At 37.4% G+C, this 27,949-nt stretch overlaps 1 protein-coding gene across 5 annotated transcripts in view; it reads left to right on the forward strand.

Moving 5' to 3' along the window:
- LOC131070405 (protein PLASTID TRANSCRIPTIONALLY ACTIVE 10) overlaps window positions 1–27,949 on the forward strand; it is a 335,025-nt gene that overhangs the window by 267,886 nt on the left and 39,190 nt on the right. The gene's annotated exons all lie outside the window — the stretch shown is intronic.

The raw sequence follows: 27,949 nt of genomic DNA on the forward strand, positions 1-27,949 counted from the left end.
AATTTCTGCAGAATATTTTATTGGCTTTTGGTTTTTGTTTCAATTGGGCTGAATAGATCATGATTTATGTGATGTCAACTTCTTTTTCTAGGATTTCCCAATAGTCCTATTTTTCAGCTTCCAGAGGACTTCGACAAGGAGATCCTTTATCTCCTTAGTTGTTTATGTTGATGGTTGAATTCCTTCACATTTGTTGAAGCATTATAGAAGGAGAGGGCTCATACAAGGTTGGGTCGGGAATCGGGATATTGATCTCACTGTTTACCTTTGGTTTGTGGCTGATGCTGCCTTTTTGGGTTTGGCTAGGATAAAGGAAGGTAATAATCTCACAAAAAAGTTCTTGAGTATCTACTTATTTGCCTCTTGCCAATGAATTAATGAATAAAAATCAAGCACGTTCTTCATCAGTACTCCATAGTGTATTCAGCATAGAATTGCAGACTTTCTACACTTTTAAATTGGCTCTTTTCCTATTGAGTATCTTGGTATTCCCCTCTTAAATGGATGTCTTAGAAGAGAACACAAAAGAAACTTTTTAGATCAGTTCCTCTTGTGGGTGAGCCATTGAAATTTTCATTGGCTTTCTTATGCTGGTCATTTGACTTTATTAAAATTTATTCTGCATGATTTACCTATTTATAGATTTCTTATTTTAACCCCAAAAGTTTTCTTAAGGAAATTGGTGGTCCCTCTAGAAAATTCCTTGGCCTGGAAATATTGATCACCAAAAATGGAGTCTTGCTAGTTGGGAGTTGGTTTGTAGCCCTTCAAAAGTTGGTGACCTTGAACTGTGATAGTCAAAGCCCAAATGTCAAGCTTTAGCTGCTAAACTATATTGGAGATGGTGCAAAAATCTTGATAAGTTGTGGGATAGAATTGTCAACAACTTCAAGTACTTGGGAGGTGTAGATGAGTTTGATATTTTGTGGATGGTAAAAATTCTTTGATTTGGAATACTCTAAAAAGAGGAGCTTTTCTTATAAAAGGACTTTTTTGGATAGCTAATATTAAGGGTAATAGAGCTCTATTTTCGGGTAATTCATGGCATAATCATCCCCCTATTCTTTCCTCCTTTCTTCAGCTCCATTCTCTCGGTGCCATTTTCTTGAATATTGGGCATCCCAAAGTTGTTTATTTTAAGCAATCCATCAGTTGGGGAGTTCTCTAGCTCATAGACGGAAAGATATATTGGTGTATTAGTTGTGTACTACAGTTGTTTGGCTTCTACTAATTTTGCGAGACTTTGTAGCTCTCTTGAGGAGTCTAATAATCTTGCCTGGGGCCATGATCCAAAAGTTGTGTATTTAGTTCCTTGGTTATCATTCTTTAACAATGGAGAGGGAGGAAAATGTATAGTTTCCTTGGTGGCAAAGAATATGGAACAAGTTTGTCTAGCCTAGTTCTAATTTTTTTATGTCACTTCTATTTCATAATAAATGTCTCAATTGGGGAAACATTAGAAATAGAGGTTTCCGGGAGCCTCTATTTGCTGCCTCTATCGTAGTCAAGAAGAGTGTTTTTGTCATTTATTTTTTCAATGGCTTTAGTGAAAATGTGGAGTTCATGGTAGGTGTGGAATAGATCCTAAATACAACTACATCCTTGTTTGAGCTTTGGAGTAGTATGGGAAGACCTCTGGCCTCTACTTTCATCCTCTTGGCCACATGTGATATAGATCCTTTTATTTGTTGGCATGGGTGCTAGAGTAGAGCCATATAAATGTGGCTTAAGATTGAAGAAACTATAGAAGCTAAATTTTCTTCCGATGATCCACTTACCTCATCTGATCTATGCCTTGTTAAGATTTTGGAGTTATATTTTCCATCTTCACCTCTAGTTAGGCATAGGAATAGATTTTAGACTTATTCAAAAGTCAACAGATTTGGAAGGTGGGTCCCTCTTCATTGTGGTTTTTTTGAAAATAATACAGATGGTTCTTCTTGGGTGAATCTCGGTCTTGCTGGTATTGGTGGTGTCAGTTGGGATAGTAGGGGAGTGGTCTAATTCTTATTCTCCACTCATATGGGCTTTCACTCTAATAATTAGATGGAAGCTTAGGAACTTCGTTAGGCTTTGGTTCGTGCTTGTTCTATGGGGTGGAGAAAAATTGTTTGTGAAACTAATTCTTTGATTTTGGTCTCCTTTATGAACAAAAGAAATTTTCAATACTCTTCTTGGCAATTAGATTTGGTGGCTAAGGAGATCCTCAATCTAGCCACAAACTATGATTAGATTTCTTGTGTCCATGTTCCCAAAGAATGGAACAAGGTGGCTAATTGTCTAGCTAAATGGGCCTTTGAGGGTCCAAGTGGATGGAATGTGGGAGATTAGGCTAATTGGAATGAAGAGAAATCTCAATAGTTTGTTAATCTATTTCATGAAGACCAAGGAGTTAGAGGGTTTCATGGCTCAGGTGGGATCTATGGTTTGAAACATAGTTGAACTATTCGCCAAAAACAAAAACTTGACAAGGCCCCCAAAAAAAAACTAAGCAGAAACTTGGCAAAAACTCAACAAAACTTGGCAACTTAAAAATTTGCTCAAATTTAATTAGAAATGCATTTTTTTTGCAAAATTCAATGAGGAGATGCATCCAATGATTCAATAAATGAGTACACAAAAGAAACAAGATGAGTCTAGATATATTTGATTGATTTAAATGCAAATTGTGTACAAAATGGCATCCTCTTGTGGAATGCTGATGGCTGATAGACTGAAACAAAATGAAATTGCAACGTGTTTTTGTAAAAATAAAAGTAAATACTTACATCAAAACATTTTACGTTTTCCTCTTCCCAGCTCTAGTGAAAACCAAGGGAGAGATAGAACTAGAGAGTCTAGTCCTGGGAGTTTGATATGGCTCGTCCACCTCGCCAAAATGAGGTTGAAGGTAGCACCCCTTGCGGTGGTCTGACAGTGAGAGAGTGAGGGGTAGGGAGATAGGTCTAGATCTTGGGGGAGAGAGGAGAGAGTGAGATAGAGAGTGGTAGAGAGAGGGGATAGAGGAAGAATAATAGGGAGATAGATAGGTTTAAATTCGAGGCAGATAAAGTGAGTGAGATAAAGAGAGTGATAGAATGCTGATAGGAGCCTATTGATTGCTGAAATTTGACTAAGTTTGAACATTTAAAAGATCATCTAAAACCTAGAATTGCATTTTAACTCCTAGAGATCTGAAACCACTCTCAAACATCCTGCCAATACATACATGAAATATAACTTAAAGTATAAGAAAGGAAAAAGACATATTAAATGTTATATATCATATATATATTTTGATGAAGGGAATGAGACTGGCTTGAAATAAAAAATTTAGATATTATTTTCATGTGTTTGGGCCTCTTTTTTTAATGCAGCTGAGCTTTTGGGAAAAAACTCAACGAGTTTTTTGTGCGAGTAAATGGCGTAAATACTCGCTTGACCCAAAAACTCGTGAGTTTTTTAAAACTCCCCAAGTTTTTGGTGAGTTACCCTTCTATGGTTTGAACATGTATTTTGTTGTTTGGTTTTGACTGTTTTGGCTATTGCTATTTGGAAGTCCTTGGTTCTCATGTAGTTAATTTTCTTTTATTTAAATATTTCCTTTTTAACCCTACCAAAAAAATTAGTTGTCATTATATTAACTATATATATAGTGAATTTTAAGTGACTCAAGTGTTCGAAAAAGTAAATAGTAAAATAAAGTTACTTTTATGGAGTTGAAGGATTATTATTAAGAGGAGATTTTTAATTATAATTGTTGTGAAGTTACAAAAGTGCTTATAAAAGAAAAATTGGAAGAGAAGAAGCTTATTTAGAATATTTCATTTTACTCTATTTTCCTTGTGAGGTTGAATATTCATCTCTTCAGCTTTAGATGAAACCCTAAGGTGAGATTAGTTTCAGTGGTAAAAGATTCCTTCCTAGCCAATAGCATGTGATTTGTTCAAAGTCATATTGTGTGCATAAAAGATTTTGAGGTTTATTCACCTAGAGCTCACATTGGGATTACTATTTGCAAAATGAGAGTTGAGAATAAATTGATTTTACAATACAAGTTCTACCAGGTTTAGAGGTAACAAATTCATGCAAGTAGCAACTATAAATTTGTATGTGTTGTGTTGTCTTCATTTTTGTTTTCAAAAATGAAGGACCATTACATAAAATTTTTGTGAAAAAATGAAAATTTTACTCTATGGCATGCTTCCTGAGGCATAATTTTGACTAATCCTTGGACTGGCTTAATCCTCAGTCCATCCTCGAACTACGTTTTGAATTTCGTCGCATTCTGGATTCGTTTGCTATGTCTTTCCTTCAATTTCGGGTTTTTTCTCCCTGACTGTAGGTGGAGAATTTTCCTTGAACTGCAAGTTTTAATGATTTCCATTGTTTTGGTCTTTGTAGGGAAATTTTTAGCTAATTACAAGTGCATTTTTTTGAAAAATAAAAACTTGTAATTTTTTTTAATTTCCCCTTTGATGCTTTTTGGCTTTTTCAGTTAAAATAGGGATTTTTTGGTTAAGTTACAAGTAAACTTGTAATTCTTTTCTAAAACCCCTACTTTAATTGTTTTTGCTTGTAATGGGGATTTTAAACCCCTATTACATGTGTGCAAGTGAATTATAACTTGTTGTAGGGATTTTATTTTCCCTTTACAATTGATTTTAAATTTGCACATCTCTCTCCAAAACCCGATTTTTGCCTAGGAATGAGAAAAGTGACATTTAAAACTTGCTATTTGGTCCAAAAAACCCGATTTTGCCTATAAAGTGCATTTTTGAGGATTTTAAACATCTAATTGCATTTTAAAAACCCGATTTTTGCCTTATTGATGAAAAACTGCAATTTTAAACTTGCTATTTCCTCCAAAAAACCCGATTTTCAACAATACATGCAAATTCGAACTTGCTATTTGTTCCAAAAAACCCGACCAGCAAGGATAAACGTTTTTGTTGAAGATTTCAAGCAAATTTTTGTGGAGATTTTCTAGGAAGGAGAGGCGTTTGGGATTCTTCCCTATTCTTGTGCATTTGCAAACATCTTTCATGTCATTTGGGGGTTTTAGATTGCTGTTTTTTCTCCTTCAAAACCTGCGACGTGATTCCTTGAATCCACTTTTTGAGGGATTTTTACTCCATGAAGCAGCAATATCCCAAGTCATTTTTGCATCTCTTGCTTATGTGTTGGAGTTAGAGGGAGATTTGGCCACTTTCCACGCCATTTCCCTTGGATTTGCTGCCACGTTTTTATGCAAATGGCGTTTTTGTAAAAACGTGGCAAGGGTTTGGGTTGCGGATTGTCTTTATTTATTGGATTGTCTTCTTCATTCCAAGATTGTTGCATCTTTTGGAGAAGCATTTTCAGTTTGAAACAAGGTATGATTTCTTTTCTTTTCTTGTTTCATTTTCTTATTTTCTTGTTTTCTTAGTTTTCCTTTATAGTTGTAAATTTGTAAATATGTTGTTCTTGCCCCAAAAATCGGTTTTGTGAGAGAGATTTTCCCCCTTGATATGCAATTTTTGGATTGCATTGTTATTCCCCATTTTCCCTCTTTACTTGTATTCGGGATTTTAAATCCCGATTACAAGTTGGCTGGAAATCTTTGTTCTTCCCTTACGGTTAAAGAATTTAACCATTTTTGGTTAAAATTCCAAGTTGAAAAAATGTGAAATACCCTTCCTTTCAAAATCGGGTTTTAAGAACCCGATTACATGTTGAAAAGTTCTTCCCATTTTCATTAAAATGACATTCCCGGATTTTCCCATTTTTATCCATTCATGTCACCCATATCCATACTTTCCATTTTCGTCATTTTCCGCAAGTTTAATTCTCATTTTCCATCCATTTCTCCATTTGCAAATTTACAAGTGTACTTGCATTCAGGTTTTAAAAATCCGATTGCATGTATGCCCTTTCCAACTTGTATACTTGCGAAAATTTCTCCAAGATCCGAAATTGGTCAAAGTCAAGATTCCCCCATTTCCATATATTTCCCCTCTTTCTCTCACAAAGTCATGAAGTTCAAGAGCCGAAGTTTTTCCCATTTGAAGAAGGAAAAATGTTATTTGCAGCTGAATATGATGTTGCCTTAACGCTTTTAAGTCTTCATCACAGTATTCCAGGTTGTCCATCAATGCCAGATTTGCCGTCATTGCCAATTCCAAAAAAGATGAAGTACAAATATTATAAGTACCAAAACGAAGTTGCCTCTTCCCAAGTTTCCTCTCCTTTGGATCGTATCAGAGATAGGGCATGTAGACATGTCAGAATTTGTCAAAAGGGTTGAGGATCCACAAGATAGCAATATGCAGCGGCTGTTGGACAACCATATCCATCACACATCTTCTTTCCCGGTGGCTGCCCTAGAACCTGAATTTGTTCTCGCTTGCGCCCATCACTTTGACAAGGAGACAAGAATCATTAAAAATGATGATGGCGAAGCAATAATCCGCCTTGATGCAGACACAATTGAGAAGGTCTTCAAAATACCTCCCGCACCTGTTTACATGGAAATCTCCAAAGAGAGTGCAACTGAGTATTATGTGGAAAGGGAAAAAGATTGTAGACGACATATCAACAGGTGGATCCATGAGCCACAAGCCGCCTTCTCAAGGTGGGCTAAGTTGTATTGCTGTGACTTCAAATGGGAAATAGGAGACATTGTAACCCTCCTCAGTAGGATAATGGGCCTTGAACACTAATGTTTTTGAGCCCTGGATGTACCAATTCATCATGTTCATAAGGCAATCCCATCATATATCATGGGGAGAAGTCATCAGCGATGCCTTGTGTGAACAACTTTCAGTAGTCTCTTCCACCATCAATTTGTTCATTGATGGTCCAATCACCATATGGATCAATTTCATCCAATTCAATGGCTTCATGTGAAACACCCTCCACCTTTCTAGTGCGAAGGTAAAGGTTGTACCGAACGAAGACAAGATCATTGAGGCGCTTCTGGGTCAACCTATTTCTCTTCTTCGTGTGAATGTTCTCAAATAAACTCCAATTTCGTTCACACCCAAAAGCACAACATGGCTGGGACAAAACATAGATGGCTATCTTTTGAAGATTAGGCATACCAACACCATAATTCTCCAACCATAAATCTACAAAAAATCATTTAAAAATATTAGAATTGAGTAAAAAGTGTAACAATCAAGTTTCTAATTTTTTTCTTGTAGTATTGAACTAATTTTTTTACCTAGTTGTTGTTTTGCTCTCCTGTCAATTGCTTGTTGTGAAGAGAAGAGTCTCCCCTCTACACCCTTGTAGATCTTGAACAATGAACATTTCCAAATTCATAAATAAGATAGTCAAACTTAACAATGAACATTTCCAAATTCATAAATAAGATATAGCAGATGTCAAATCTCACCTCCAACTCATTAAGAACCTTGTCTCTCAACTTAGGATTATGTGCCATCCTACCAATGCATGCAACAACACCTGCCATGACCTCCTCATCAGCCCTAAATAAATTAGAGAAGTAGAATTTCGGGCTCAAGAAGTAGGCAAAGGCATGTATCGATTGGTGGGGTTGGTTTGTCCATCTACGATCAATGATGCGCCAAAGGATTTTACATTTTCTTGTATTTCTGCCATAGTAATGTCAAATGGCCTCTTTGGCCCTATCCATGGCCTTATAAATGAAACCCTTTGGCATGCCCTCTCCATCCACCATACGAAGAATCCTTACCAAAGGTTCTGTCAACAAAAAAAATGAAAATAAATTTTAAATAGTACAAAATTAACTCAAATAAAAAAACAACAAATAGATTATCTTGTATAAAGTTTACGTTTGTGTTTGTTACTTACCCCGATCAACTCCTCTTCACTTTTATTGAACGCTTCATAAAAAACAATACTTACAATCTTTTCCGCCTTAGCTCTTTTGGAGTATGCAAACTCCAACCAACCATCAGACACAAACATTTGCTTAAGATGAGGAATGGCACCAAGAATGCTTGACAATGTGAAGAAGTGGCTAGCAAATCATATCACTCCTGGTAACACAAGGTCCTTGCCATTTTTGTGTTTTCTCATCAAAGAAAGGACCAAAGTATGGTTGTAGATGAATTTGGTGACATTTTTAGCATCTTCAACCACCCCTTTTATCCAGTCAATCTTCCTAATGTCCTCTAACAAGAAGTCCAAGCAATGTGCAGCACAAGGACTCCATGCAATTGTAGGATGCCTCTCTATAAGCATTCTACCTGCAGCTACATATGTAGTTGCGTTGTCCGTGATAATTTGGACAACTTTCTCAACTCCAACCTCCTGGATCACCCCATCTCATAGATTGCACAAAGTTTCAATGTTTTTGATTTCATTTGAGGCATCAATAGACTTTAGGAATGCCATTGCACCATTAGAAGCCACCAAAAAGTTGAGGAGAGTCCTATTTCGTCCATCTGTCCATCCATCCAATAAAATGTTGCATCCTTTTCACCTCCAAAATCATTTTTAATCATCAACCACAACCTACATATTTTTTACGGCTTGCTCTAGCAATGGCCCACTGAAGTTTGTAGTTGTTGGGGCCTTAAACCCCTTTCCTCCAACTATAAATGCACTAACCAAACCTTTACAATACGCATTGTTCGCCGCATTGAAAGGCAAATTATTGTAATCCCAAAATTTTGCTACTGCTATCCTTGCTTGTTCATGTTTCTCTCTATTCAATCTGGTACCTTCAAGTGAAGGTTCTACTCCTAGAACATTGCGTGGAACAAAGTAATTTTGGTCTGATCTAAGAGGAGTCTCACTAGCCTCAACCTCATTGTCAGCAAAAAATGAATGTGGTTGATGGAAGCTTGGACTTCCGCGACCAAGGGGACTAGAAGTGTATAGTGTGGGATTCATTGCAGCTGCTATGACTTATTTTGTTTTTTGCCTTTCTTCTTTTTGCATTTGCCTTTCTTCTTTTTGCATATCATATTCAGCAAGAAGGGCCTTCATCTCTCTAATAATCTCCAGAGTTGTTTTGAGGCATACCTCCAAATTTTGTCCAGGTATTTTTGCAAGGTGGTATTTTAATGTATTGATTTCACTTGTCATCGATTTGCCACATTCGGTACAAGTGACCTCTCCCTTTTTATTTGCCAATATCCCATACTTCCATGCTTTGTCTTCTTGTCATCTTAGTTGGGTTGCCCTTGGAGTTGAACTTGACATTGCTGTTTTAACATGAAAAATAAAACAATCTGTAGAGTTTGGTGGAAAATGCACAAAAAAAATGACAATGAATCGTTTGTAAAGAGTACTATTTGAAAACAAGATAAAAATACATGGAAATAAGTAAGGAAGGGAAATGGAAATTTTTTTGCTAGCATATCCCCATGTTTTTCAAGATCTTTTAAATTTTCAATTGATGGAAATGAAAAAAAAAAGAGAAGAAAAATCCTTTATCTAGATCTATTTTGCTTCTTTGATCTTGTTTCCTCGCCTTCTTCAAACCCTACAAACCTGTTTTGAGCAATAAGAAATGTTAAAAGTGAGGAAAAGTTTAAAAAACAACTTTTATCCTTGATCAGGCGTTCTTAGCCAGCATCAAGAGTCCTTTGTTAGGTTTCGCGAGTCGTGACGCCAGACTCACGCGAGTCCTTAGCACAAACTCAGGAGTCTTTGGCTTGGACTCTCTCGAACTTGGCTTGCGAATCCATGGTGAGTCAACTCGGCTCGCCAATTGTGAGTCTTGGTGAGTCCGAGGCGAGTCCAGTCAGTCCCAAACCATGGTGGAAAGGATTGCTATCTTTTTAGAGGAGATAATCAACAATATAGCTGAATTTAGGGCACTAAATGAAGGACTGCATCTATGCATGGACCTACAAAGCACCAAGCTAGAGATTGAGGGTGATTCTACAATTGTAGCAAATGCTATCTAGTCTAGATCGACACCCAATTGGAAATTAGATGCATTATTGGGAAGAGATATGGAATTGATGGAAAATTTTAAGATAGTGACCAATCATATTTACAAGGAGGCCAACAAAGATGCTGACAGTTTGGCTAACTCAACTACAGATGGTGAGGTGATAAGAAGGATCGACCCACATTGAACATGTGGACAGAATGAAAACCAAGGGAGGCGATTTGAAAACATTATTAAGGCAAGATTATACACTCTTGGCTAGGGAAGGACAACATAGAAGAATGATTATAATATCTACCAATATTTCTATCTAAGGAGCATTTGTGACAATTATGAGGAGATATATTGGACAACTCAGATAACAAATTTGGGACAGCTAAATTGAGAAAGGTGACTCTGTTTTAGAAAGTTGGCAGTAGTCTATATTTATTTCAAGGGAGATCAGGCAGATTTTAGGACTTATGAAATGATGAAGTGACTAAGGATGTAGATGTTTACACGTTAGACCGCAAATTTAGCTAGATTTGGGATAGGTAAATATGACAACTTGCCAAGCAATGATGATGAATTAATGTGCTCCCTCATCGAGAATATTGGGATGTGAGAGGAGGCACATTTTCTATAAATAGACCTAAAAATTAACCCCAAACACACATGAGCTCTGGTTTTCACAATTACGTCTTGCCCTAGGTTTGCATTGTGCCCTCATGGATTCTCCTATCAAGTTGGTGTTGAACAAAATGCAGATGTTGTTAATGGGGGAAATTAAAGTTAAGAGACTCAAAGCGGTGATGAATTACTTGCATGAGTTGATCATCCATGTGGTGAGTAGAATTTTGGGTAGGAAGTTTCTATTTTTTGAGCACCACTATAGAGTAAATACAAATATCTCGACAGTCTTCCTGACCACTGTCCTAATGGTGGGGGAATCGAAGGTGAGTGCTAAGCTGTGCCAAAAAGTGTTGAAGGATGATTTCCTAGGGGAAACGGACCAAGTCTTGGCAAATGTGGACAAAGAGTTGAGAATTCCCTAACCAAGGGATTACTTAATGATTAGACAAGTTAGAGTAGTGCCAAAGGCGCTGATGCTCACAATATGGGATCTAGATTCGTTCGAACTTAGAATACCCTTCATCAGGAGGAGTGTGGACTTCTTGGAAAAAATGTTACGATTGAAGTTGAATGAAGCGGGTGAGTGGATCAAAGAATATAGAAGGAGGAAGGGCTAGATAGTGATGATGAGGAAGAATTTTGTAATGCCCCCTTTTTGGGATGATATGGTTTATGTTTAGAGTAGCCTATTATTGGCCCTCGTAGGCTAAGATCGATGGTTAGAGGGTCCCAGTTGGCAGTGCAAGAGGCTTATTCCCATTCCGGAGGTCAAAAGTGTTCAGGATTGCTCTTCGTTTGGTTCAATTTGGCACAATTACTATTTATAGTAAGTGACTATTCCAAGAAAGTTAAGAGTTGCTATTTATAGAAGGGCACCTGAACAGGATATGATTGCAATGCACAGTTGGTTTGATTAGATAATGAGGGATTTACTATTTATAGTAAGTCAATGGATGATTGAGAGGGACCCTTACTATTTTTAGTAAGGCATTCAGATGAATAGTGGATGCAGTGGGCTACCCTATGGTGTTTGCAGAATTGAGAAATAATGGTTATTATTGGAGTTATGACATTTTAATTATTATTAAAGTTATACTTTAATAATAACTAATTATAAGTGAATAATAATGATTAATATTTGGACTTTATGTTATAAGGGGACTAGAGAGCGTCATCTTCGGAGGCGGGTTATCAGGGAAATTTTGGTTAAGGGGAGAGATCTACCAATAGAGGATGCTACTTGGGAGAGAGCATTTTATAGCATCCAACATTGAATTTGCTTGAGGACAAGCAAATTCGGGGAGGGTGGACTGTAATGTCTCCACTCTAGTTTACTATTTATAGTAAGTCAATCTGGCAGTGGTGCTATTTTTGGTCAGGGCACCTGGACACATGGGGATTATACAGTGTTGACCCCAGCTTCAGACGACACGTCAAAAGATTGAATATTGAGGGAGATATTAATATTTTAGTGGTTAAGTTATTTAATTAACTTATAAGAATATTATAAAGTCATAAAATGACTTTATTAAAATTAAAAGCCACTTAAAATATTATAAAGTGATTTTTTAAATCACTTAAGTCAAAAAGTACGCCCAAGTTAAATCTAAACTATTGAAATTAGTTTAAATACATTTAAATGAATTTAAATTGGCAAAACTGCTTTTTGGGTATATGAGGCAAAGCAAGTCGACCTCAATTCATTATTGATTATTTGACATTGCTTTTTTCTGTGGTTTTATTTGAGACAAGGGTTTCAGAGGTTTACACCATTGAAGTACGGGAATTCTTCATGGATTTGCGATCTTGAGGCTGTGAAAGATCAGTTGAATCATTGCAACTGTGAGGGCTTCATTGTGGAGTCTTACTGTGCTTCATCAGAGTTTCTTTTTATTCAGTTATTTTAGAATTCTAATAAGGAAGGGGGTTCTTGCCTAAGGCGTCTTCAATCAGCAGTAGTTGTCATTTAATAAATAGGTCGTACATTTTCATCTGGTTGGCTGCACACTATCAGCCTAGCACGTGTGGACCTGGAAGGGGGCGTGTGATCTGGAAGGTTGAAATGCCTTCCATCTTTGCTTTCTGATTGCTCAATCTTGGACGCCCAACCTACTTAGGCCATTCCATCTCTTTTCTGGCTTGGAGAAATTGCATCTTGGACTTGTACACCTTGTTTGGTTAGTTTCACAGTTCAGGTTGGCAAGTTCCAGAATTCTTTAATTTAAATAAGCTGAGGACCTTCGGGAATGAAATTAGTATTAGTTTCAATTGTAACAGTTCCTTGATTCATAATATAGTTGCAGTTGCTCTTTACTTCTTGTCATTTCAGTTTTATGTCATTTCTAGCTTGGCATGTGTGGACCTGGAAGGGGGCGTGTGATCTGGAGGGTTGAAATGCCTTCCCTCTTTGCTTTCTGATTGCTCGATCTTGGACACCCAGCCTACTTAGGCCATTCCATCTCTTTTCTGGCTTGGAGAAATTGCATCCTGGACTTGTACACCTTGTTTGGTCAGTTTCATAGTGTTGGCTGGCAAGTTCCAGAATTCTTTAATTTAAATAAGTTGAGGACCTCCAGGTTTGAAATTAGTATTAGTTTCAATTGTAGCAGTTCCCTGATTCATAATATAGTTGCAGTTGCTTTTTACTTGTCATTTCAGTTTTATGTCATTTCTAGCGTGGCATACTTCTATATTTTTTGTTTAAAATTCTTCAAAAGCATTGAAAATACAAAAAAAAAGACAGCTTTAGCATTAGTAGAAGAGTTAGAACCAGTAGGGTTCTTACACGCAATCTCTTATGCGTCCACCGTCCTTTGTTTTCCGCACCTTAGTCACATTTGTTTCTATAATCTCTCCTTCCCGGAGTCTTTGGCTCTGACCCTCCTATTTTTGATTGCTCCACCAAAGATAGATTCCTGTTTCTATACAGGTTGGTTTCAAAAATTTTGGCAACCTCGCCCTCAAGGTCTCGTACTACCTCTTCGTCACGTTCGGAGTGTTCGGATAGGTTGTTCTCAGACTGGGTTCCGGACTCTTCACTCGATGTCGAGTGTGTGGCCTGGTCGACAAGATCTACCTCCGCTACGTTTGGAAGTGGTAGGTTCCTCGCAACCTCTACCAGTCGGTTCCACGTACACGGTTTTTGCCTCTCCTGACTATAGCTTCAACTCACACTCCAACTCTCGCTTTGCCTTTTCGGACTCTCCGAGCCTTCAACAATCTCCCTTAACTGTCGTCTCCACTCACTTTGTTCTCTTATACGTAGGGACCTTCGTATCGATCCTTCCCCTATCTCTCGGGTCGTACTAGTACGCCATCAGTCTTTATTTGGCCATAGGGGCATTAATTGCCAAGGTACGGTGTCTGCTCATATCCCTCTCTTCCTCTTCCCTATGGTTTCGTACTTCTGCGGTATCTACTACCGACGACGTTCATGATTGGTTTCCTCCCTTTGGTCTTGTCGTTTAATAAGATTTTGCGCCAATAGCTTCAGAAGGCTCCCAAGAAGATCAAATACGACAAGGTTGACTGTGAATTTGCCACGTACCGTGCCTTCAGGGACCACTCTCTCACGAGCTTCCCTCTACACGTACTCGGTGACCTAAACCTCCCACAGGTCCACCAAATGTTTGGTCAGTTGATCCTCCCGTGCTTCCACCTGCATCACCTCTTCATGTGTATCACTTTCAATTACTATCAATTGCTGATCAAATGGTCGGCCCATTAGTGTTTACCACCTGCCGCCATATTGATCTCCAAAATTCATATCGACAAACCCCCCAAAATGTTTACCACTACGGTGTCAATTCAGATTACAGAGTAAAGAAAATGGAAATAAAGTACACAGATATTATTCAATAAGTTATTCACAGAACTTAACAGAATTCACAATATGGCCAGAATGATATATCTTTATTGCATCAGGTAAAAGGGATGTACAATCATCAATAATGTTGGGGTTCCCTTACAACATAGCAGAAATACTACTTGGCGGTTGGCGGAGATACCAATCGTCGCCAACTGCCAACTAACCCCTACGGGAATCCCACATGGCCATTTAACTTAACAAAACAAGCTTTATTCTTATGTCGGCGAATTACTACCAACACAATCCCTACTCAACTGCCTGTCACCTAGGAAGGGAACATTACAATCCTCCCTTCCCGGAGATTGCTTGCCCTCAAGCAATCTGCACCTGCACGCTGGAAACCAATTCTTGGATCTCATATCGATTTGAGAGATGTTGCTCCACCCAACCGCTACGCTACTCTGTTATAAACATTTGCATACCCGAAGTGAAGCAACTCATCATGGAACCACTGAAGGATTGCACCACACATGTCGATGCCAAGATCCCAAATCTTTGAACAGTCATATCCATCCACCATGTCAATACTCTTTATGTTGCTGTTGTGAACTTGGACATCATCTAACCATTTGAGAACTTCACTCCAATTGAAGCCACAAGTACCACCAACCATCAATGGTGATATGAACCCATCAATGAGCCAATCTCCAACAAGGAAATTGTGATGGAAGCCTCTCCAAAACCTCTGATCAGTGGCTGCAACTTGTCCAATTTCTCCACAAGTTAGTATGTCTTCATTGGAGGATGCCAAGTAAATATTATGTTTAGCCATGCACCAAATGAAGTCCCTTATATGCTGATTTTCATAGCCCACTGTCAAATCTAAGAAAACAGAGTCACCAATCAATGAGTATATCGCTGCCCTATCATATGAAAGAGGTGACAAGTCCATGGATACCATTGAAAGATCCCCAGGCAATTTTGATACATTTTTTTTTCTGAATTTTAGTGCTGCTGGTTTGAGGTTTTAGGATAGTTTTTAAGTGGTTTTGATGTGTTTTAGGATGCCAATGATTGAACAGCTTTTGGACTTGAATTATACACAAGATATATAATACTTTTCAACTTAATTTAACCCAACAGGCTACTAGAATCCAAGCTCTGATACTACTGAAAGATCCCCAGCCAAGATTTTCTAAATATTCTCTGATATTTTATGTTGTTGGTTGCTTGCTGATTGGTGGTTTTTTATTTTTTTCTTGAGATTTGTGCTTGATTTTGATACCAATGATTGTATGAAGGTTTGATCATGCAAGAATGCCAATCTAATAATGCTTTTCAATTGAAAATACTGAAATATAAATGACTGATAATAAAACTCAGCAGTCTGATTTTTGGAACAGCAATACGATAATTTCAGAATTAAGAAATCTCTTTCACCAAGACAAAAGAATTGCATACCAAAAGTCTTGTGCCATGTCTGGAATGCGTTTTATTAAAGAACTTGAGTGGAATACAATCTAAGAACACCCAAATGCTGGAAATGGCTCTAATAAGCTTTATTTGACCCAACAATATTACCAAAAACAATTCCTGGAGATCTACTCAATTCCACGCTTGGCTCCCAGGCAGGATTATTCCATCTACTAACAAATCAATAAAATGAATGAGAAATATGCTCCTGTCACTTGCTGAATTAATTGACATACTAATGTGAAGAGCTGCTGATAAGAATAGTATGAAATCTAAACCCTCAACTAGCTGAATCAAACAAGTTTAGCATTTTGGAGTGGTTGCAAATGGTTCAGTTGCCTTGGAAGTTGTATGGCTGGCTTAGGAGCTGTAAATGCTGCCTTATGTAGTTCATAAACCCTTTCAAATCTATAATCAGATTTGTAATTCATTGAATTAAGATTTCTTTGAAGCACCAATAGGAATTCTGAATGAATCCCCCTCTCCTGTGGATTGGGGTTTCGTCCAATTCACCTACTCTTATGGAGTTTTCATTCCCAAGGACTCAATTGCTGCTGAAGATCATTCTCAGAGCTCAATTCTCAACCTGTTGTGAAAAAAAGAATTCAAGAATGAATGAATGAAGCCTCTTCATGTCTTTTTAACAACTCCAAACCCTAATTCGATTTTAAGGTTGCAAGGGTTTATTTAAATAAAGTTTATTAAACTTTATTTCATCCTCTTATTAACTTTATTTCATTCCCTTATGTCTACCTCAAGATGTATGAGCCCCTTAGACTCCCTTTATTAATAGAATTAAGTTGTTTTTAAAAAAACTTAACTCATGTCTCCTAGGCATCATGGCACAAGGGCGGCCCCTTTATTATAATTTATTATAATATAAAGTGACTTAATTAAATCACTTTAATTTTTATTTAAATCAAACATTAGACAATAATTTATTTAATCTAGATTTATTCATAAATCTATCACCTGGACTCAAAAGTGAAAACTGTTGATGCCCACGCCATCTTGGTGATATCTAAAAATAGCAAGTGAACTGGCAGTGTCCTAGAAAATAGGGATTCTTCTAAAAGTTAGGAGATTGTCTCTAATCAACTGAAAATGCACGTAAAGGCTCCTGCTCCACTCCCCAGTCCTTCGGTTGGTCAACTAGTCAACTAACAACCCTCCCTAAAAAATAGGACACCTTCCTAAAAAATAGGAGATGGTCTCAAATCATCCGGAATGGTTCGTAGACACCTTGAGACCAACTCTTAGTTATTCCCTAAAAAATAGGGATCTCTCTTAAAAAATAGGAATTGCCTCTAAACATCCAAAATGGCTTATTAAGCCCCTGCGCCACTCCACAAGCCTCAGTATGGGCTCCCTCTTCACTCCACTGGCCTACAGGAACTTGATGATAGGCAAATCCCTGCTCAATTGCCTGTCACCTAGGAAGGGTACATTACACTAAAGACAAGATCTATAGCCTCAGTGATCCACTCAAATTCTGGATCGACCTCCTCTAGCTTGATCGAGGTGGTGTCATGGTCCATAACCTATCTCTGTCTAAGATGGAGGTTGTAATGAACAAAGACTAGATTATTCAACCTCTCCACAAACAGTCAATTGCACCACTTGGAGTGTATGTGCTCAAACATACTCCAATTGTGCTCACAACCGGAAGCATTGCATGGTTGGCTAAAAATACGAATGGCTATCTACTGAAGATTCGGTGTTTTAGGACTAAACATCTACCATCATCTATTTGATATGAGAAAAAGAAAAAAAATCAGCCTCATTTAATAATAAACTGAATAATATATAGTTAAAATTATGCTCTTAAAATATATTTTTGCTTGGCTGCATTTTTTATTGTGTTTACAAAGCTGATGAGAGAAGACCTCCCCTTCTGCATTAGAAAAAGGCCTATAGCTTGTGGATTATAGTGCTACTATGATTAGGCGACATTTGCTCTATCACTGATTAGACCCCACTAAGAACCTCCTCATCCGCCTTGAAATCAAGGAAAAAATGGAATGCCAGATTTAGGTAATAAGCGGCTACATGGAGGGGTTTGTGACACTGGACTTGCCATCTCCTATCAATGATATCCCAAATGGGACGATACTCTCATCCCCTCCATAGGCAGATCTAATGGCCTCCTTGGCCCTATCCATGCCCTCGTATATGTAGCCCAATGTGGGCTTCTCCCCATCAACAACTCGTAGGAGAACTACCAAGGACTCAATGAACTGCAAACATTATGAAACATTATCTAATGTCAGTTAACTTAAGTGTGAATGAAAATAAGCAAATAAAAGAAAAATATGAATAAAAATTAAAACATAATGTAGAATTTATAAAAATTTTGCCTTACAATCTTAGCACAAGGGGCTCGAAAGCCTGGCTCATAAAAAATGCAATCCGCCATATCAATCCTTACAACAGTCGTAGCATAGGATGAGGAAGTCCACTCCTCATTAACAAGCATACGTCTCAAAGTTGCCTTACTCCGAATCAAGGATTTCAAAGTGATGAAGTTGGTGGCAAATCTAGTGATTCCAGGACGAGCCAACTCCTTTTGCCCCATCTATTGCCTCATTAGGAAAAGGACCCATGAATAGTTGTATACAAATTGCAATTTTTTTTGCCTTCTCTACACATGTCTTGATCTATGGAATCTTGCCAATATCATCCAACATGAGGTCAATGTAATGGACAACACATGGTGACCAAAATATAGATGGGTGCCTCTCCATCAAAAGTTTACTTGCAACAACATAATTTGCTACATTATTGGTCACCGCTTATACAAAGTTTAACTGAAATTTGAAAACAAAGCAAAATCAATGATCAATGATCATTCAATAAATCTTAAATTAAAAATAAAATACTAATCATTGAATCAAATTCAAATTATTCAATCACTTACAAAAGAAACACGAAAATTTAGGAGCGTCCTGTTTCTCATATCGGTCCAACCATTAGTCATGATGGTGCAACCCTTCTTCCATATCTCACGTTGGTCCTCTAATGTGGCTTTTACATCAGCCATCGAATCTGTCAAAATTTGGCCTCTTAACTCATAATTAGAAAGGGCTTTGAACCCCACCCCACAAATAAAGGGTCTTTGAACCGCACCCCACAAATAGTGATTACATCAACCATGCTCTGCCAATAAGGAGATCTGTCACAAATAAATTAAATATTTCTATGTCCAATAAAAATTCATTAGACAAAATAAATTGTAAATATTAAAAAGTTAAGACAATCAAATAAAAACTAAAAGGAATTACTTGGGTGCAAAGAATGGAATGGTGCAATAGTACCAAAATCTCTCAATTGCACGTTTAGCCGCATCGTGTGCCTCCTTGTTCCAACCCATGCTCTCAAGTGAAGGTTGGGCACTAGGAGTAGTGTGTGGCTCAAAATATGAATCCATCCTAGATTTACGAATTCTAGGACTAATGCTTGGACTCCCATTACCACTAGCACTAGCACTAACAGAAGCAATAGCACTCGCACTAAGACGATATGGAGGCATGGAAGATGCCTTTCCAACACAACCAATCTTAGTCAACTCCTCCCTTTACCTCTTCTTCATTTCTTTTTGAGCCTCAAATGTCTCTAGTTGCACTTGGCACTCACGAATAGGCTCAGGAATTGCTTCGTTGCAAAGATCAACATCAGGCCACCTATGTTGACAATGTGGTATTTCAATCTATTTATGCTTCCATGAAATATTGTTTTGCAATATTTGCATTTTGCCTCTCCCTTTTTTTGCCTAGGAAAATATTCAGTATGTTTCCAAATCTCTTCTACCCAGGATTGTTCTAGGAGTAGAACTAGACATTGTGAAAAATATGGTTTTCAAAAGTTGAAGGTTGCTGGAATAAGACACAATTACAAAAAAATGACATTTGTGCGTTGTTAAATTATAAATTAATACAAAAAAACAATGTAATAGAAATGTTTTGAAAAAAAACAATGTAATAGAATTTGTTTTCATTTTCTTTCAAAAAATTAGCAAACCCTACCATGTAGATTGTTTTATTTTTCGAAACATAAAGAAATCAGCAAATTGTACAATGTAGGGTTTGCTGATTTCTTTGAAATAAAATGAATACAAAAAAAAAATGTAAATTTTGGCTATAAAACACCAAAAAAACCAAAAAAAATCAATCTTACCTCTTAGAACAAGGTTGAAATGTAATGCAACCTCTTTCCAATCTCCTCTCTAACAAGCTCTTGATGTCGTAAATGTAAGTATTATGCTGCCCCAATGCGATTTGTTGAAGAAATTTTCCTCTTCCTCCTTGCAGGTTGTTGTCCATAATTTTGTATTCGTAAAATTGGACAACCACCTTTAAAAATTTAGTCAAAAATGAAGATTTTACTCTAAGGCATGCTTTTCAAGGCAAAATTCTTACTCCTTTCTGAACTAGACTAATCTTCAGTTCATCCTTGATTCACATTTCAAATTTCATCACGTTCTGAGTTCGTTTGCTTGGTCTTTCCTTCAAAATCGTGTTTTGATCTTTCGACTACGAGTGGGAAATTTTCCTCCTTTTGCAAGTAAAAGAGACTCTTGTTTCTAAGTTATAGGAGCTTTTTCTAACAATTACAAGTGAAAGTTTATAAAAGATGTGTAACTTGTAACTTGTTATTTCTTTTCCATTTCCTTTATTTGTCTTTTAAGTTATTTTGTAGGGACTTTTTTTATCATATTGCAAGTGAAATTTAAAATACAAATTTATAAGAACTTGCAAGTTCTCCTTAAAGTTCCTATTTTTCCTTTATCTTTCTTTGTTTTAAAACTTGTAATCGGACTTTTATAACCCGATTACAAGTCTTTAGTGTTTATTTTATGTGTTTTTGCTTTTTAGAAACCCGATTTTAGAGGTCAACATAGAATATATGTTTTATTTAAAAACATGTAATCGGATTCTAGAAACCTGACTACATCTTTCTTTGTATTAAGTTTTATTCTTATGCTCCTTGCTTGAAGTCGGATTCTGGAAACCCGACTACGTGTTTCTTCTCTAAGGGCAGCGAACTTATTGTGGCTTTCAACTTGAAATCCGAAACACATGGAAATAGCGCCTTGACTGCATATCAATGTTGTGGGTTTTCGCTTCCCTATTCGATGTGAATGCACTGCGTTTTTGGCTCTTTGCCCATGAATTCCACCATATTGTTTGTAATGCCCCCTTCCAGCTAGTGATCATTCTTGGTGGAGAATACCTTATTCAAGAGGCCCCTAGGCTATTTTTGGTAGAATTAGGGTTTCCATCTTCCAGGAGGAATTTGAGTAGGAAGCAGTTGGAGTCTGGAGTTTCTGATTGTGGAGTTTTTCTGGCTTTTCAAAGAGCTTCGCAGTGATGATACATGCGTCGCATTCAGTTGAGGTTCGCATACTTACTATTTTTAGTAAGTTAGGGTTTGGCTGATTGGATGGTACAGTTTTACCGAGCTTTCCAAGCTCTTTCTCTACGTGCGCAGATCATGCTTTTCAGATCAGTATTTCATGACTTGCTATTTTTAGTAAGTAGCAATTTGAGCGTTGCTATTTTTGGCAGTCCTGGACAGGGTCCTGATCCAGTTCAGTTCAGTGGTTTTCATTGCTCAGCTTCATCCTTGATTTTGATGATAATCAGTATTGGAGTTATAAGTTATTTAATTAAATATTATTTCCTTATCCTAAGGTTTAATATTTAATTATTTTATTACTGATTAATTTTATTGAGAATTGTGCACAATGTTGTTTTCCTAAGTCTGCTAGGCGAAATATTCATGTTATGAAGGGGGACGCCAAAGAGTGAATGTGGAGACATTATTTTATTTAACAAAGTGTATTTACATGCCAAAAAATCGTGGTCTTCTCCCTCTAGGCGTAATTTTGTCTTATGAGTGGGACACCATACTTGGGGAAATGAAATGCAAATTGAAGGGGGTGAATTTGGCGGTAATTTGGATTTGAATTTCAGACTGGGAAATCTATAAATACAGGTGCTTGGCCTCTCATTTGGTCATCCAAAGAATTTATACTGTTATGTTGTCGGAATGACTCCAGACTTCTTCGAGGGTGAAAACCTCCTAGAGTATCCTTTGCAGTTTCGAGTGTGAGACATCACTCCTAGCTGTGGTTCGATTTTGTTGGATTGCTTGGTTGTTTCTTGTGGATTGCGTTTTGTGTGGATTTGGAGAATTTTGTTTGCTGCTGTAATTTTTGGTGTTGCTGGACGTGGTGGCTGAAGCATTGTTTCGTTCATATCTCCTTGCTTGTTGATCATTACATTCTGGGTACTGGCTCTATCCAACCATACTCCCTGGGCGATATAACTCACCAATTTGTAGAAGGGGACATAGCGATTCTGATTTTTAGCTGCAAATTGAAATCTACAACAGGCCGTACCATTTGGGAGGTGCCTCGGGTTGAATGCAACACTCCTAAAGCTTCCACATTGCTGGTTTGAGGTTTGGGGATTGATCACCTATGTCATTTGTTTCAGATTTGGATTGCATTTTGTGTGGATTTGGAGAATTTTGTTTGCTGCTGTAATTTTTGGTGTTGCTGGACGTGGTGGCTGAAGCATTGTTTTGTTCATATCTCCCTGCCTATTGATCATTACATTCTGGGTATTGGCTCTATCCAACCGTACTCCTTGGGCGATCTAACTCACCAATTTGCAGAAGGGGACGTGGTGATTCTGATTTTTAGCTGCAAATCGAAATCTACAGCAGGTCGTACCATTTGGGAGGTGCCTCGGGTTGCGTGCAACACTCCTAAAGCTTCCACATTGCTGGTTTGAGGTTTGGGGATTGATTGCCCATGTCATTTCTTTCATTTGTTTCAGATTTGGTGTAGAATTGAGTGATTTGTGAGGTTTTTGGTGTTGCCTGATGTGCCTGGTTCTACGTGTCATTGATTTTCAGTTTCAGAACAGCAAGTAGTGTTTATGTTGTGTGATTTTGGATAGCTTGAGATTTGCACTTAACTTCTTACCTATGCTCATATCTCTATTTGTAGATTGTTTCAGTAGTACTGATGTAATGTCCCTACTAGTTAGGGATCACTGTCCTGCAAAACAAATTGTTAGAATACAACATATACATCAATTTGTCACTAAATCATCTTGCAATTTAAATTTAAGATTACTTAATTAACATTAATCACAATTCTTATCTATAAAAAGGATACGATGCCATACAAAGTATGTCCTTAGGCGGCTGTGAGGCTCGCCTTCTTGGAACCACTCTTGGTCCCAAGCCATCCAGGAAAACGAAGGTGAATTCAATTCCTGTCTTGGATGTAATTTCTTACATCCAAACCATCCAGGAACCAAGGTTTTAATTTAATTCCTGTCTTGGGTGTATGGGACTATATGAGAGGTATGTGTCTAGTTTTTGTACCCAAGCTTGGGCGATGTCTTTCCCTGACCCATCAAAGCATGGTAAGGACATTTTGTGACTTTAGCTTTGAGGTCATTACCCATAGGCTTCCTTCTTCTACCTTCGTTAGCCTTGGATTCACAGAAGTCTCTGAAGGAAACTACTCTTTGAACTTCCGGCTCTAATCTAGCATAAATTTGGGCAATTTCCTCTACCCCAAGTGTGGCTGGTTCCTCTTCCTCTCCCACACGTTCCTCTCTAGGTAGAAATTCAGGAATTGTTTGTCTAGAACTTTGAGGAGATCATTCGTTATCAGCGTGATTAGAGTGTGTCTCTCTCCTAGGGTTTGTCATATCTCTATTGTTGTTGTTTGTACTTTGGAGGATTAATTGGCTCATTCTCTCGAATTTTTCATTGGTTTGCTCCATGAAGGCCTGAAGTTGTTTGGCTAATTGATCAGCCATTGCTTTTGCGCCTTTCTTCCTCTGATATGTGATCATCAACTAAGAATCCCTCCCACAGGTTGGCAGCATTATGCTCTGATACCACTGTAATGTCCCTACTAGTTAGGGATCACTATCCTGCAAAACAAATTGTTAGAATACAACATATACATCAATTTGTCACTAAATCATCTTGCAATTTAAATTTAAGATTACTTAATTAACATTAATCACAATTCTTATCTATAAAAAGGATACGATGCCATACAAAGTATGTCCTTAGGCGGCTGTGATGCTCGCCTTCTTGGAACCACTCTTGGTCCCAAGCCATCCAGGAAAACGAAGGTGAATTTGATTCCTGTCTTGGATGTAATTTCTTACATCCAAACCATCTAGGAACCAAGGTTTTAATTTGATTCTTGTCTTGGGTGTAATTTCTTACACCCAAGCCATCCAGGAAATCGAAGGTTAATTCGATCCCTGTCTTGAGTGTAATCTCTTACACCCAAGCCATCCAAGGCAGACCATAAGTCAATTCCTTGCCCTGGGTGATGTACCTCATCACCCAAGTCCATTAGAGGGGACCGGCCAGATCCGTCTCTTCTTGGATGAACTTGTCAACCAAGCCATTCATATATGCATATAGATCATCAGTATATATATATATATATATATACTGCCAACCAGGGATTCGCGTATCCCTCCATTAGGCTTAAGGGAGTTCCCCCCCTATGGCCTTCATTATTTAATCATATTTATATTGCATTTGACAATTTTATTATTATTTCCATTTCGTAATTCACATTATTAACATATATTCTTAACTATTCCTTAATATGTATTTGTTAACATATATTTTAAATATGCCTAACTATCACATATTGTTATTAATCAAACATGTTCATTCCCTAATGTGTTAATCTGTATATTGTATTCATTAATGAAGTAAATAACATTAACATGCTAATTACCTACATTCTTGGATATTAACATATTACTTATATTCATTATTAAAATAAAACAAATTGTAATAGCATGCTGACCCTTATATTCCATTTACATATATTAACATATTATTAACATTGCATGAAAAACACATTACACGTACCTGTTTGTACGCAGCCAATGTCTCTTTCTTTCCAACGTTGGTTGCTCCCCTCCTTGCCTTCTCCTTTCTCCATATTTATTTGCATCCCGTGAGGGGTTGTACCCCTTCACGGTGCCCTTCCGCATGGAGGGGTGCGGCGGTGATCACAGCCTAGGCTGTGATTACCGTCGCACCTCTTGTGTGGAGGTAATCGGGGGGGGCATTAAGTGCTTTCATTTAATTAACTTGCTTTGTTTTATTTATTTTTATTTGCTTTGCTTATTCGATTTAGTTTTTGTAAAAGAATTATTAAATATTAAATAATTCACTTTTGTCATATTTAAATGTATTAAATATTTGATTGACATTTATTATATATTAAATATATTTTATTAATTTAATCATTTATTTATTTGGAACTTATTTAATTAATCTATAAATATATTGACATTATGTAAATACTTTTACATTATGTGATACCTTAGGGGTTATCACCACCGATCAATCATTCTTATTGCTTCTTCTTTTGTAATTCCCACTGTGCAAGTGGAAGAGGATGGCTTAGCCGCCTTCTTGTTTGTAATTTAGTTTGTAACTTTTGTCCTCCCACTGAGTAAGTGGTTGAGTGATATTGTCCTCCTGCTGAAATATGTTGTGGAGTGATAGTTTCTATAAATTGTCCTCCCACTGAAATATGCGGTAGAGTGATTGTGTTGAAAATCCTTGTTGATTCCCTTGGCTAGTTCACTGCCAAGAAGTTTCGTTTCTATCTTACTGGATAAGCAATAGGGGCTGGCTTGCCGCCTGTGCATTGTAATTTCAGTTCAGTTTATGGTGTTAACGATCCCTAGAACACCGTATGCTCTCACCCTCCCAGATTGGGCTCTCGGTGAACAAAAGGTGGAAGGGTTCCCTTTCGGTTGTTTTGGCTTATTTCTCTAACTTTAACGGGTTATTGTGTTTACTTTGTAATCTTATTGAGAAAATAAAATAAAAATTGAAGGGGAATATTTCATTGTTACACTTGTTGCATTCGGTTTTTGAATGCTTGGTGTTTGACGCCTTGTGGGAGTCTTCATCCTTGCCATTTTTTTTGCTTTTGGTTGAATGCCAAGCCATTTTTTCTGCAACAAGAAATGTGATGTGGTGGCTCCATTATCTATTTATAGAGCATTTCGGGTCATCTCTTGTTCATTTATTCTTGTCTAGGGCATTCGATCAAGCAAAGTATGTATTTTTCAGTTTTACTTTGTTTTCTTTTGATAGTTTTTATTTGCTTTTAGTTTCTCTATGTTCTTGCTTGATCAAGCTTGTAAATAAATCATGCTCTTGCTCAGATTCGGGATTTTATAATATCTTCCCAAGTTATTTTGTTCTTTGAATACAACTTGTGAATTTGCATGATTTTCCCTCTTGCAAATTTTTCACATTTACTTGTGTTTGGGTTTTTGAAACCCGATCACAAGTAACAATGATAACATTGTTCTTCTCTTTTGGTAAGAAGAATAAAACATTCTTTTTACAAAGTACAAATGTTGAGTTTTCAACTCATTCACTTGATTTCGGGTTTTATAAATCTGATTACAAGCAGAAGTTTTTTCCTCTATCCAAGTTGCCAAGCTGAAAATGTCCCTTTCCATTCCTGTCCATGGTCATCCAAGTTTGCCATCATTGGTCAAAGTCATTCTTTCCATCAATTCTTTCATGTCAAAATCCCTATTCTCACCATTGCATTTGTTCGTTACACCTTCATTCATTTTTCCCATTCTAAGTCTACTTGCAATCGAAATTTTAAAACCCGATCGCAGTTGTGTCTTCACAAGAGTTTTTCCCCATTTTCATACTTGTACTATATCTTTCAAGATCTGAAATTGGTCAAAAGCCATGCCTTTAAACTTAAAGCCTCTTGTTTATTCATCACCCCTTCTTCGAGAGCTTTAGGGCTAGGATTTGAGTTTTTCCCATTTGAAGAAGATAACATGGCTTCTTCTGCAGATCATGATGTTGCTTTGACACTTATGGATTTTCATCGCAACATTATAGATTCCTATTCAATGACCGATTTGCCGGCATCATCTTCCCACAAGAAGATGAAGTACAAGTACGACAAATACCAGAATGAGATTTCTCCTTCACAAGTTTCTTCTTCATTAGAGGAGATTAAAGATACAAAAAGTGGACATATGGATATGTCAAATTTCCTTAAAAGGGTTGAAAAACCCAAGGATCACAATATGCAATGCTTGTTGGACAATGTTGTGACCATTTCACACATCGCCCCATTAAAATGGGGACCCCCTCTTTTTTGCTTTGTTTTGCCTGTTCTTCTCTCTGCTTTTAGGGTTTTGAGTGAGTGAGTGGTCTGTCTAGGCTAGGGCTAAGCCTTAGGGGTTTCTTTTGGACATTATTCAAGCTAAGTCTAGTCAAATTTTGAAAGTTATTAAGCGTCCTCCTGAGGATTGAGATTGAGACGATAAGATAAGTCTGTCAGGAAGTCAGATAGGTCCCAGGTTAGGTCTAGTCAGGGTTTTTTGAGGTAAAATCCAAATTTTGTCTAAGTGTTAGCATTTTGAAGATGGAATTATGTGTTCTTGCCAAGGTGAATTTTGATCATTTTTCGGAGGTAAGATGATGCCTGAAACAGAGAAATCGCCCCTGTCCTTCATTGGAGGCCCAGGGCAAATTTCATTCTAGGTGCAATTTCTTATTTTGCGAGGGCTTGCTAACTGATTCCTAGCCTTGAAGATGACCTAACTCTGCCTTGTGAAATGTTTGGAGACCTAAATTTTGAGTATTTTAGCCAGAGGGGACAAATTCGCTCCTGTCCCTCACCAAGGGTCCAGGGCGAAAATGTTATTTTATGCATATTTGTCACTGACTTTTCTATTTTGTTTTGTGCAGGGTCTCCAGGAAAGAGAATTGGACATGACTTGATACTTTTGAAGATTTTGAAGGCACGAAAATGGTGAATTTTGAAGATTTAGGGAAGTTCGCTCCTGTCCCTCTCCAAGGGACCAAGGCGAAAAGACTTAGCAGAGTCATTCCTGACCTTGTTTGGTCAAATTTAAACATCAAAGGCATGGTGGAGGACGAAATGAACGTAATAGAGCATCCAGACCTGATTAAAAGCAATGAAATGATGGAATTTTTGCCTAGAAGGTTAAATCGCTCCTGTCCCTCACTGAAGGACCAGGGCGAAATTCTTTATATGCACAATTTTAGACCTTTCTTAGACATTAACTCTTATTCATAGCGTCAAGTAAGATGAAATCTTTCCTAGCCAAGGAATTTCAAGA

This window comes from Cryptomeria japonica, chromosome 3, assembly GCF_030272615.1.
Source record: "Cryptomeria japonica chromosome 3, Sugi_1.0, whole genome shotgun sequence".
In the NCBI taxonomy this organism is placed as follows: domain Eukaryota; kingdom Viridiplantae; phylum Streptophyta; class Pinopsida; order Cupressales; family Cupressaceae; genus Cryptomeria; species Cryptomeria japonica.